At 45.8% G+C, this 13,670-nt stretch overlaps 1 long non-coding RNA gene across 1 annotated transcript in view; it reads left to right on the top strand.

Moving 5' to 3' along the window:
* Positions 1-13,670, top strand: part of LOC135361902 (uncharacterized) — a 137,985-nt gene that overhangs the window by 122,136 nt on the left and 2,179 nt on the right. The gene's annotated exons all lie outside the window — the stretch shown is intronic.

The following is a 13,670-nucleotide window of genomic DNA, read 5'->3' on the forward strand; positions in this document are numbered from 1 at the left end:
TCATATTCCTGGAAGTCTCTAACATTCAAGTGAATGTTGCCTAGAAAATCTTGCCTCTAATTTCCTTATTCTCTACACCAACAATGACCTTCTCTTCTATTCCATATTGGCCGCATGATCTCTTCCTAGAGCTGGTCTTTGGAAGAATGCTTGCTGTGACCTCTGAAATCACAAACTCAAATATCTGATACTCTGACTCCAAACTCCTTCCTTCCAACTCTCTCTCACCCACTTAATCCCAATACTTTGCTTCTTCTGCCTCCTCAAGACTCCAACCTATCAGCCCCTAAACTTTCTCCCTACCAATCACCCCCTTCCTTTATTCATTCCCTTCCCTATCCCACTCTGATAACTTGGACCAACATTTCAACCACTCTCCTGCCAAGGTCTTCATTCCTCTTGCTTGTTAATCAGCTCTCAATTCAGCCTGCCAAAACCCCATCCTCAGTGGGTCCAACCATCTGCCTTTCACCAGCTGTACCCGAACTGCTGGTAACATTAGAAAAAAGCAGAGAATTTCCGAGATTTGCACTGCAATACATTTATGGCATCCAAAATCAATTGGGTTGTCAGTGTTGCTGCAACTCTCTTTTTTTCAAAGATTTTATTTATGTATTTGACAGAGAGAGTGAGGGAGAGAGAGCGAGCATGAGCAGGGGGAGGAGCAGAGAGAGAGAGAAGCAGGCTCCCCACTGAGCAGAGAGCCCGATGCAGGGCTCAATCCCAGGACCCTGGGATCATGACTGAGCCGAAGGCAGCCGCTTAACCCACCGAGCCACCCAGGGGCCCCTGTTGCTGCAATTCTATCATGTTTACCTTGTCAGGTCTTTCTCCCATTTTCCATATCAGCCACTTAGGACATTCTCTCATCTGCATATTTATATAACGACATATGCATATAACAATAAGAAATTGGAAATAAGCCATGTGTATTGTAAAGGGACTAATTAAATAAACTATGATAGACTACAAAACAGAACACTATGTACCTATTAATAAAATGGGGAAAATCTTCAGGATACATCGTTTTAAGTAAAATAAAGTGAAAACTCAGTGTAGTATTTGTCATTTCCTTTGTCCCAATGGGTCCATTATATGCACTAACAAACTATGACATCTCAGCAGCTTAACATAATAACATAATACATATTTATTTCGTGCTCATGGCACAACTCAATGGGAGTAGGGTGACTCAGGGATCTAGATCTTAAACATGACCATCTTAAACATCTGCATCTTAAACATGCGGCCTTCAAAGCCATAACCAAAAAGAGAGAGCGCATGAACAAGGCTCAGGAAGTTGTATAGGCAGGCCCAGAGGTGATGTAATCACTCCTCCCCATCTTCTATTGGCCAGAACCTAGTCACATGGCCTCAACCTATCAGCAAGGGAGGCTGGGATACAGTCTTCCCGAGTTCCTCAGAAAAGGAAAAAAAGGGGAATTTGGTGACCACCTGCCATTGTCTCTGCCACAGTTACAGTTAAGTAAGAAAGAAGATGGAGGAGAATATTTATTAAAATTTGCTTGTATTGGCATTGAAAATGCTTCATACAGCAAGGTTATAAACATGATTACTTCCATGGGGCAGGGGCGAAGAGGTAGATAGGGCCAGGAGTAGAAGTAAGACTTCTCAGTGTGCGTGTAAATGACTGAGCCAGGTGTCTGTGTTAAATATTCAGCAAAATACAATTTTAAAAAATTAAAACTAGCAGATGAGTAGAATGTTGTCCCCTCTCCTCAAACCTGCCACCCATGATGGCCCCCTGCAGGATGGCTCTCCTCCTACTTCTCGGAGAAAACGAAAGCCATCAGTAATCACTCCTTGCTGGCCAGGTTCTGCTCATCCCTCTGACTTTTGATCTGACTTGGGTCCTCCTGTCCACTGAGAAGCCCTAACTCACCCAGTTGTGGGTTACACAGCTTTCCCAGGGGGCTCTTGGCGTACTCTCAAGCTCTGCCATCACTGCACCGTGTGTGCGTTGTCATGACTGTTAATTTACGTCAGTCTCCGCTGCTCCACTTTAAGCTCCTGGAGGACCGCAATCCTGCATACACTACATCCCTAGACCCCATCAGTGCTGGCCACAAAGTCGGCAGCCAGTAAAAATGTGTTCGAAGGAATGAGTGAATTGGCCCAGCAAAAGGTCAGGACGTGTTAATTTCTATGACCCCCTGCAGTGCTTCACTGCTGGAGAATGAGTCTAGTTTATGGCCAAATGAGACATTGTTCCTACTGATAACTTCTTTCTAAGTAGATGCTGGTGATTTTTAAGAGAGTCGCGTCCTGGGCCTTAAAGTGATCCCTCTCACTTTCCATATCATAGATCACAAAATGATATCTATACTCTCTTCTTCAAGAGTTCATGTGTCCTCAGTGGGGCACCTGGCTGGCAGTGTCAGTTAATCATCCGACTCTTGGTTTCCTCCACTCAGATGGTGATCTCAGCGTCGTGAGATCTAGCCCGAGCCCCACTTCGGGCTCTGCACTCAGCGTCGAGTGTGGTTAAGACTCTCTTTTCCTCTCCCACTGTCCCTCTCCCCTACACTCTCTCCCTGTCTCTAACGATTCAGAGCTGGGACCCAGTTCTCTTCCCACCATGCCAGAATCAACCGATCAAGCATTACCTTATTTCCAGTTGAGGAGAGCACCAGCAATTTTGTGAGCAGATGTGAAGCAGCGAATAAGCAAGTTGGGGTTGCAGGCGGGAGGAAGGTGGTTTATCGGGGTGGCACTTGGGGATTACAGAGCTGGAGCAGGAGAGCTCCACCATGACTTAGCCCAGGGGTTCTCACGCTGGTGCTGCTGGTATTTGGGGCCAGATCAGGCTTTGTTGACAACCGCTGATTGCCCTAGGCTTTCTTTGGACACACAAGGCAATGGGAATTAATGTGGCTCAGGAGGGGTCCAGTGGGTCGCAGCAGACTCAAGATCATTTTCTTCTTTCATGATGCTTCTCCAAGACTCCATAAGACATCTCCAATAAATGTGATGAAAAATGGGCAGGAAATGGTAGCTGGCAGGTTATCGCCACATAAAGGGAGAAAGTAGCTGCATCCAAACCAAGTCACAGTAGTGGATGGCTCTCAGTTTAAAGAAGAAAGAAATAGGAAGGAAGAGAGAGAAGTGGGGGAAAAAAAAAAACAAACCATGAAAAGACTGCTTTTTATTTCATTTTGTTTTGTAAGTGACTTGAGGATGACCAAGCCTTCTATTCTGCTTCACACCAAACTGGAAGTAATCAATGCAGAATCTATTTAACCTTATAAAAGCATTTAAAAATAAGAAAGGGATGAATCCTTTAAAATCTGCTCTGGAACGGGTTTATGACTATAATATGACTATAATATCTCCTAGAATGACTAGGAGACCTGCGTTCTCATCTTTGTCACTGACTCTCTGAATGGCGTGGGATTGCTTCACGCAAACCCACCCCTGGTTTCTCATGTGTATAATTGGAGGTCTGAGTGGGATAACCTCTGAGGCTCCCATGGCTGTAGAATTCTGTGCAATCTGAGCTTGCCCTCTGGTGGGTGAAAGAAATAGGGCCTATAGCTAAGTTTCATTGAACATGTATTGACAGTTCTAGAATTGTCCTTTCTTGACTCTCCCATGCAGATTTTGCAAAGTATTCCAATTTATCTTTAGTGGCACCTGCTGCCTGAAAGGTTTTGAGAGGTAATTTCCCTCCCCTGGTTGTGTGATTGCTGCATTGTTGTACAGTTTTGTGTTTCCCACTAAGCTGTACCAAAAAATGGCTCAGCTTTACGTAAAACTTAGGAATTTAGAGATTTCACATCCGAGGTGAAAGGCTATAGAAACTGCCCGATACGCATGCCCACCTTAACACCTTCTAGAGTAACTCCACTTCTAGCAAAGAACAGTTTACTGCCCCGTGACGGGGTCCTACAACTGGCCCCTCACGTCTAGACTTCGCCTGCCACGCGGCCTCCATCACAAATACTCAGCTCTGCTGTTGTATCATGAAAGCAGCCAGAGATGATTCGTAAATGAATCGGTGTGGCTGAGCTCCCACAAAACTTCATCTCCAAACTCAGGCAGAGGGCTGGATCTGGCCCACTGGCCATAGGTGAGCCCCAAACTATAGAGCTAACTCCTGCCCCCGGGGGACCTCCAGGCCCCCCAGTCCAGTGCTGTGGCTTTCATCTATTCTGACAGGCCGGTACCCTGACTGCCAGTCGTCACATATTTTAAAAATCACTCTGGCGAGCTTGGGAGGGGAGAGAAGGACACATCCTTTAATCTTGCTTGTTGATGGCGGCTCAGCCTCTTCGGTTTCGTCTCCTGCGTGGCTCACTGTCTTTCTGCTAAGTGCTCTGTCTTTCAGATGTCTTCTCTCATCGTGCCTCTTTCTCAAATGGTGGATGCGTACACGGTGGCCTGCTTGCACGACCTGTGGCAATGGGGGCCTCAGATCCATGGGTGTCCTCTGGATGCTGGTTGCCCCCTGGGCAGGAGCAGCCGGTCAGACCTGGGTTCTAGTCTGGTGAACAGAATATGGTCACGTCTGTTGTCGTGGTTCTCCCCTTGACCCTGACTGGCATACTCAGGGACATCTGGATCCCATGCAGGCCACCTTAGGCTCAGCCATCTGGGGACTTCCTAGAGCTGGCATACCAGCATCCTGAGACTGGGAGACATGGCCACCCGTGGATCTTCTCTTGACACTCTCATTTCCCACTGGCTCCACCACTGGGTCCTGGGGTCCCCCGTACCCACACATGCTTCCACGGGCCACGCTTCCCCTCCCCAGGTTTACCCAAGGAGCCACGCAACCTCCCTCTCAGCCATACCTCAGTCTCACCTCCTTCCCAAAATCAACCTGTGAGAGGGAAGGACTGTCTAGTCCCTCTTTCGCTCTCTTAAGGACCCCTCCACTTTGTCACCTCCTCCGCTTTCCTGAGCTAATATTTTCCCTGCCCCCTTCCTAGGGTCACAGTGATGGGTAAGACATTGGGAATAAAACTGGCTTACCAATAAATGAACCTAAATCAAGAGGAAGTTCAAAAACATTACATCTCTCCCATAGATAAAGGTATACTAGAGGTTTTCCATCTTGCTGTAGTATGATTTTTTACCAGGAGGACTTTTTACCATTTATCTTTTCTATTTGCTTGGAGATCTCTACAAATATTATTCTTTTAGTGAGCATTCCGGAAAAGGAAATAACGGGGGGCTGAGGTGGGCTTGGCTGTACGTAGTCCTCAGGATGCACCCAGGAGAGAGCAAGACTCATTGATATTTCAAAAATTTCAAAAATACCGCCCCCTGCTGATTATGTAAAACCAATTGTTCTCAACCAGGAGTAGGGTGGGGGAGATTTTGCCCCCCCAAAACATTCGGTAATGTCTAGATACGTTTTGGGCTGTCATACTTGCTGGGGTGGGGAGGGCATGGGCTACAGGCCTCTAGTGAGTAGAGCCCGGGGACGCTGCTAAACATCTTACAATGTACAGGACAGCCCCCACCACAAAGAGTCCTTCAGCCCCAAGTGTCACTAGTGCTAAGGTTGAGAAAACCAGTCACATCCACAAAGGGAAGAAGCATGACAAGACGATGAGGAAAGCAATCATTTCTCCACCTGCGTTTTCCAGTGGCCCGATGCCTTGAATGGCGGCAGATTTCTGCAGTGTTTCAGGACCACTTGGGCTCTCTTTATTCATGACTATGCTTTGATTAAGGCCTCCCAAGAACTTTGTTCTTGCCCAAGAAATTAAGAGAGAATGATACAACTCTACATTTCCCCCAAAGTCCTTCTGCAAGATTAATGTGCAAACACCCAGAAATGGAGCAGTGTAAACAGCCTTGATTTTTCAACTGTTGAATTGCAGAGGACTGGTTTGTGACCCCATCCAGGAAAAAGACTTAAAAACTCCTCCCATTGGGAAACTAGAGACATTTTGCTGTAGAATAGTGGTTCTCCAAGTGTGATCTGTAGACCAGCAGCATCAGCATCACCTAGAAGCTTGTCAGAAATGCGAACTCTCACTCCAGACCTCTGGCATCCTCGGGAACTCTGGGGGTGGGTCTCAGCCTTCTGTGTTTAAACAAGCCCTCCAAGTGATGCTGATGCAGATGAGAGTTTAAGAACCACAGTGGCAGAGCTGAGTAGTTAAGACAGTGACTGAATGGCCTTCAAAGCCTAAAGTATTTACTATCTAGCCCCTTATAGAGAGTTTGCTGACCTCTTATCTAGAGTGTTGGGAAAAAAATAAAAATAAAAAAATAAATAATAAATAAATAAATTACAAGGCTTTTAATCATTATGGAAAGAAATTCTGAAATGTATTCTTAGTTTTCTAACTCCTCCTCTTCTGCCCCCCAACACCCCCCCACACACACACGTTAGCTAAGAGTCAGTAGAGCAGGCGACATGACTATACGTATGGGGTTACTAGTGTTAGCTCTTGAAGTCCAACAGCCTGAGTCTTCATTTTGACTCTGTTGTTAACTAGCTTTCTGACCTTGGGTGAGTTATTCAAGACCTCTGGGCTTCAGTTTCCTTTGCTGCAGAATGGATATAACAATAGAACCTACCTCATAGGATTGCTGGCTGAGTTCAGTGAGTTGGTACATGTACTGAGCACCTTGTACTAAGCTCTTAAACCGGTGGCTGGTGCATGGCCCCCGGTCTGTGTTAGTGATGCTGCTTCTGGCTTTATATGAGGGTAGAATAGCTGTGCAATGAATGTTACCGGCTATGATTACTTAAGATACTCACATCAAGATACTCCAAGGACATTTCAAAAAGAGAGATGGCTTCTCCTCAGACCTCTGCCTTCTCCTTTATCATTCAACAATTGGGGAAGATCTGAAGGTCCAAGGACTCTTAAAAATTGAAGAGACATCAGAAATGTGTTGTCCATCCAGCCCCTCCCTCCATGGAGCTAAATCTAAAGGAACCAGGTAGCCCCCCCCCTCTTTCCTGCACCCCCACCCAACTCCTCCTCTACCTCCCCAAACCTCTGCCAGGGAAGAGGAGGATGGGAATGTGTGGTCTGTATGAAGTCCAAATGTCTAACCCAGCCCCCTCTGACTTGAATTTAAACTACTTGACCTCTTCAGTGGGGCTGAAACACCGTGTGGGAGTCATTCATAGGTTCCAAGGTCATTGGGGTCCCCGAATGCTCTACCTGCTGAAGCTGAGAGCTGGGTTCATTCTCATGGTCCCCTTCACCTAAGACCCACTTCAAGGGCATGTGACCAGTGCAGTCCCACATGGCCCACGCTCAGAGGGGCCCCACGCTCGGCTTCATGCTCAGTGGTTGCCGTCCTGAAGTTCTTAATTTGTGAACAGAGGGCCACCCACTTTCGTTTTACACTGAACCCCACAAATGATGTAGCCAGTCTGGCCTTCATCCTTTGTAGAAACCTGATTCTAACCTAAGCCCCCTGTCCAAGCCTTACTATCTATGAAGGATTCTGTATGAGCATGAGAACTGATTTTTTAAAATAAATAACAAATAACAACAACAACAAAGATGACTTAATTTTTAAGAAGGGAAACATCTCTGGCAATTTCCAAAATAAAGATATCCCAGGGTGGCCAGCAGATGTCGCTCTTGGTACATGGCAAAAGAGGGGATTTTTTAAACCGCCGGCTCATGATCAAAGATTTTTGAGCCTTTAGGGAGGCAAGGCCTCAAAGGAGCTTGATCTAAGAACTTTTATTGTAATATCTTGCTCTTTTCTGATGAGGATACCACCACAAAGACAGGAAATGTACCATCCACCAAATCTAAATGGAAGAATTGCAAAGAAGATCATAACAAAGTATTTAACTCAGTTAAATAAAAAATAATGTAACCAAAGGCAACTACTTCAGAGAGGTTGATGTAGTATTTTCAACACTATCTTGTCCTTTCAAACTGGTGGTTAACACGGCATATGTGATACTAGGATTTACAATAAGAAATATATATTTGGGGCGCCTGGGTGGCTCAGTTGGTTAAGCGACTGCCTTCGGCTCAGGTCATGATCCTGGAGTCCCGGGATCGAGTCCCGCATCGGGCTCCCTGCTCGGCAGGGAGTCTGCTTCTCCCTCTGACCCTCCCCCCTCTCATGTGCTTGCTCTCTCTCATTCTCTCTCTCTCAAATAAATAAATAAAAAATCTTAAAAAAAAAAAAGAAATATATATTTGCAAATAATGAATCATGGAACACTACATCAAAAACTAATGATGTAATATATGGTGATTAACATAACATAATAATAAAGAATATATATATATATTTGGTCTACAGCCCCATTTCTAGCATGGAGCCCCTAAAACCCTTGGAATTTCTTAAGTGCCAAGAGTGATCAAGTTGTCTTTTGTTATGTTAATGAGATGGCTTTTGGAAAGCACCTAAAGGTGGGGGCTGGTTGCCAACAGAACCGACCTTGTGATTAGAGGATTGGAACTTTTGGTCCCACTTTCTCCTTCCCCCAACTCTGGGGCGAGGAGAGGAGCTGGAGGTTGAATCCATCGCCCAAGGCCAATGATTTAATCAGTAGTGTCCGTGTAATGAAGCCTCCGTATATATCTGAAAGGTCTGGGCTGGTGAACCTGTGGAGGGGCCGGGAAGACAAGCGCACCGGACACCATGGGGGCTCCTTGCCCTTCCCCCATACCCTGCCCTCTGCCTCCCTTCCAGCTGGCTGTTCCTGGGTTATATCCTTTTATAATCAACCAGTGATCTACAGAGTAAAATGTTTCTCTGAGTTTTGTGAGCCGATCTAGCAAATTAATTGAGCCCAAGGAGGGGGTCTTTGGAACCTCTTATCTGTAGGTGGTCAATTGGTCAGTCCAAAGCTCAGTTAACAACCTGGACTTTCAGCTAGCGTCTGAAGTGTGGCGGGAGGGGCGTGGGGAGGGGGCAGTCTTGTAGGACCAAGCCCTTGACCTGTGGAATATGACCTTCCCTATCTCTGGGTAGGTAAGTGTCAGAATTGAGTTGAATTATAGGATACCCAGCTGGTGTCTGAAGAATTGCTTGTTGAATGCGTGGGGAACCCCCCTCCCCACAATGAAATTGGGTCTCAGAATAACAAAAGAGCATAGTAAAGACATTTTCCTCGTGTGTTCCCTGTCACCTCGAAGGGTTGGATTTGTTGCCGCAAAAAAGTGTCGAAGGCTAAAGTCCAGCAAAGAATCAATGCCTTGCATTCCAGGGCTCACAGCAAAAATGGCAGAACGAATCTTGGATGTGTTTCCTAATTTGCTGGAAGGTTCCAGCTAAACATTTATTCCCTGTTCTCGAGGTACGTCATCCCCATGTAAATAAAGAGTGATGGAGTGAAATGATTCAGTTGCTAGAAAACCTGTCAGTGGTTAAGACCACGCTCTGTTCTTAGGTAATGAGATCAGTCTGCCCAATATTAAAATGTCACTAACACTAAGGTAACAATTCATCATAGAAAGACATTCATATAGCTCTCACAGTCTCTCAAATGAGTTATTTTATGTGGTGAAAGATTAGAAAGCATTTTTTCAACTTTCACTGGAATTCATTAGTGTGGTACATAAAGCAAATACACCTGCAAACGGTAGCACACAAACAAAATGAAAAGAATCCCTGGGTTTCATTAAAGAAAATGGTCTTGGTTAGTCCATCGGGATCCAACAATCCCTAAGCCAGCAACCTGGGAAGCTCACCCTCCAAGTTTCTGGGCCTGGACCAAGATGTGCATGCAATGAATATGTAATTCATCATATGTTGTTTTGGCAGTGAAACAAGCTAATGATGAAGCAGGAGAAGGAGATTCTTGTCTCATTGAGTCAAAGAATGAATCTCATGGACAAAGGAGAGTGAGCAAAGTGATAGAATTTTATTAAGCAAGGATACAGAAAAAGCTCTCAGGAGTGAGAGGGGCCCCAACAGGGTTGCCAACGAGGGCCTCCATTGACAGTCCTTTATTTAGAGCTGACCAGGGAGCTTGTGGCCTTGATATTCTTGTGACGTCTTGGTTTGAGTAAGGACTGGTGATAACGTCTTTAATGGCTCACTTCTTCTTTGGGGTCTGGTTATTCTTTGTTAGACACAATGTGATGGCCATAAAAAGACCCACCTCTGACGCCCAGAGCGGGGTGGTCTGGTTTTTTCCCTTATCTCTGGTTTCATTATGCCTCAGCATTTCTGGGATTTCTGTGAGCTTGATCACGTAACCCCCTACCTATCTCTCCCTACCTAGCCCCGCTTGTCCCTTACTCACTGAGACCCTTCGGATGTACATTAGTGGGATGTATACTTGGGGGATGATTGCCAACATGTATCTTGGGTGGGGGCGGGGGAGGGTAGAGATAAAGGACATCTCCAAAGGAATTTTTATATGTTAAAGTAGACTTACAGGGTCCTGGGGGTCGGGCTAACATTGCCTTTTGCCATTAGCAAAGTATTAACATCGAGGCAGCTGAGTTTCTAGAGGAATGTCACTCTGCCTGTTTCAAGGACTTGTCAGTGGGCTATAGGTAGTCAGGAAATTTAATTTTTCTTTTGTCTTTGTTTCCCACGTCAATTACGCTTACAAGGGAATGCTCGATACACAGCTATATTACATCAATAAAAGATAGGTAATGAAAGGAGGAATAGCCTTTAGTAAAGTGGATTGCAGGCACCAATTTGTACAATCACAGAGTGGACTGGTGGAGCTGAGCATCTCCCAAGAACGCCCATTGATGACCTTCACCTCTACTCTCCATCAGCAGCCCCGTTCCATAGCCCCACTCCGGATCTTGTCTAACCCATCATTGCTCCACCCAGTGCCTTAAATCCCAATATACATACAGCCACAGTCTCCTATCCCGGCCTCATCTCCAGCATCCCTTCTCTTCCTGCTTCTGGCCATCCCATTTTCTCCCAGTCTAGCAGTCTACTCCCAGCCTGATTTCTCTGCCAAAGGTAGAGTCCATAGCTGGGATTGAACGAGCTCTCATCAGCACACCCAACTTCCTCGTACCCCTGTCCTACCACCCCACGCAGCGGGCAAAACTCCAAATCGGCATACTCAATCTGCCTTTGCATTTTACCCCTACTATAGGTGATTCCACTATCCACAGTGGGACAGGTTGGTGCAATCACAAAATTCTAGACTCCAGCCACGGCTTATCCCTCAGGGCTGATGGAAACTTCCTCATGACTGCAAGATGTTTAATATGTTTCTCAGTCTCCACACCCTGCCACTTTCAGCAGATGGCTCACTTTTCCTACGTCTCTAGGAACAGGTTGGCAAACTCCAAACACCACAGGCCAAACCCACTTTACCACATGTTTTTATAAATAAAGTTTTATTGAGACATAGCCACACCCATTTCTTTACATATTGTCTGTGGTTGGTTTTGCACTACAGTGGTAAGGTTGAGTAGTTGTGACAGAGATGATGTGGCCTGTAAAGCCTAAAATATTTACTATCTGGTCCTTTATTGGAAAACTTTACTGACTCTTGTTCCAGAACAATTAAGGTCATCAGGTATTTCCTCTTATCTGCTCCCGTCCAACCTATGAACTAATTAGCATCGGATCCTGTTCTTACCTCTTGCCATCAGTCCCCAAGGACGAGACATCTCTTCTCAAGGCCAACCCCTCAATCTCTGATTCTGACTCTAACCTCTTTCTTCTCTGGAAACTTCATCAGTCATCCGTTCACTTTTCTCTGTCTTCATCCTCTCCCTCTGCACTGGCTTTTGCTTTAGGCCTATAGATCTCTTTAAGTATCCCACTCTAACAAGTCTTTTCTCCCTTCACTGCCCCCCCTCCACCTGCTCTTAGGTCACTTAGAAGGGGCATGCCCACCTGCTGTTAACTACCTCCTCATCTCCCCTTCACCCCACAAGCAGTCTGGATTCTGTCCTAATCACTCCACCAAATCTGGTCTGGGAATGGCCACAAATCACCAATCACCACCACGCTGTGAGAGCCAGCGAACACTTTTTAGTCCATATCTTATCAGACCTCTCTGCCGTATTAAACTGCTATTGGCCATTTGCTCCTTCTTGACATTCTAGACTCACTTCATCCCCATGATATTACTCTCACCTACTTTCCCTTCTATCTAATTCTCTGTTTCCTTTATGGCCTCCTAAATCCACTCTAAATCTCGGTGTTCATCAGCGTCATCCATGGCCCACTGCTCTGCTCACTACATACAGTCGTGGTATATTTTTATCTACTCTTATGACTTTCACTGTAGCCTACAAATGATGCGTCTCCAGCCTTAACTACTCTTTCAGATAAACACATCCCGCTGTGTGCTTGGAAAGTTCCATGTGATTTTTCTTTGGCCAGCTCAAGCTTAACATGGCCAAAACCAGACTCCTCAACTTCCCACTAGAACCACTCTTTCCAGTCTCTGTCGTTACATCATCCACCAATCCCTAAGCTGGACATTTGAGAGTCATCCCTGACTTTCTTCTCATTGTCAGGTGACACAACCCATAGACTTCGTTTCCTAACTTAGTTTCCTGCTTAGTATGTATTATGTGTGCCAGTGGTTTTTATGGGTTGCCCCAGCTAATCCCCAGGACACCCATACACCATATGGCATTCTCCCCATTTAACAGGCAAGGCTCAAAGCAGTGGAGTAATTTTCTCAAAGTCATATAGCAAATAGGTGATAAAAGCTAAGCCAGTATTAGATCCCAAGACTGCTGTGACCTCAAACCCTGTCCTCTTCCCCTCCACCACTGGCTGTTCTCTTCATAGGAGTTTTGGAGTAGACACCAGGTTATCTACCCAACACCCAACCCTTCCATTCTGCATTCTGTATCAGCCATGCAGTTGGGGGGGGGGGGGCGGGTTTGACTCCTCTCGCAATCAAGTATGGCTGTAATTGTTATTTGTTTGTATTGAGGTGAAATTCACATAGCATGCAATTAACTATTTTAAAGTGTACAATTTGGCAGCATTGAGTACCTTCACGATGTTGTGCAATCATCACCTCTTTTTAGTTTCAAAACATTTTCATCACCCCCAAAGGAGACCCCATATGCATTAAGCACTTATTCCTCATTGCTCCCAGCCTGAATTGTTTTAACCTCATCAGGATCACCTCCCTTGGGATTCAACCTCAGCCAAGTTGAGCATGGATGTCCCATGGCTAAAGAGATTGGTTCTGGGATGGGCGTGGTGGCAGGCCAGAGCCAGGGCCCTGTGCCAAAAACACGAAGAGAATGTATAAGTAGCTAAGTTATATTAACGTCCGGCAGCAAAAACGTCTTTTCACAGAAAGAGGGGTGCTGCCCTGACCTCCAGCCTCATATGATATGAGGAGAAAATGCACATTTCTGAGCTCCTCTGCCCTGGTGGTCTCTTGCTGGGACCCCCAACTTCAGGCACATCCCTGTGAGGAAAGCACTGAGAAGCCGCTTCTGCTCAGCCCCCTGGTCCTATGAATAAGCCTCATCTTGCTTGTTTGCTGGATCTATAGAAAACTAAGCAAAAGTCAAGGAGTCTGAGCAATCATTCTCTCTAATCTTATGACCTGTGCTAGCCCTACCGCTTGGTCAACGTGAGCCTCAAACTGAATTCGGTGCAATGAGGTCTGAAGACAGATCCGCTGGGGGCTTCCAGAAAAGTAGGTTTCTCACATAAGTATTTTAATCTGTCCACACTGCCATGAACTGCCCCACGAACCAGGAGATTGCCTTGGTGGTTGAACTTTATTAGCTGTT

Source organism: Mirounga angustirostris, unplaced genomic scaffold, assembly GCF_029215605.1.
Source record: "Mirounga angustirostris isolate CCGP_5_RB_7025 unplaced genomic scaffold, mMirAng1.0.hap1 SCAF_11, whole genome shotgun sequence".
Lineage (NCBI taxonomy): Eukaryota > Metazoa > Chordata > Mammalia > Carnivora > Phocidae > Mirounga > Mirounga angustirostris.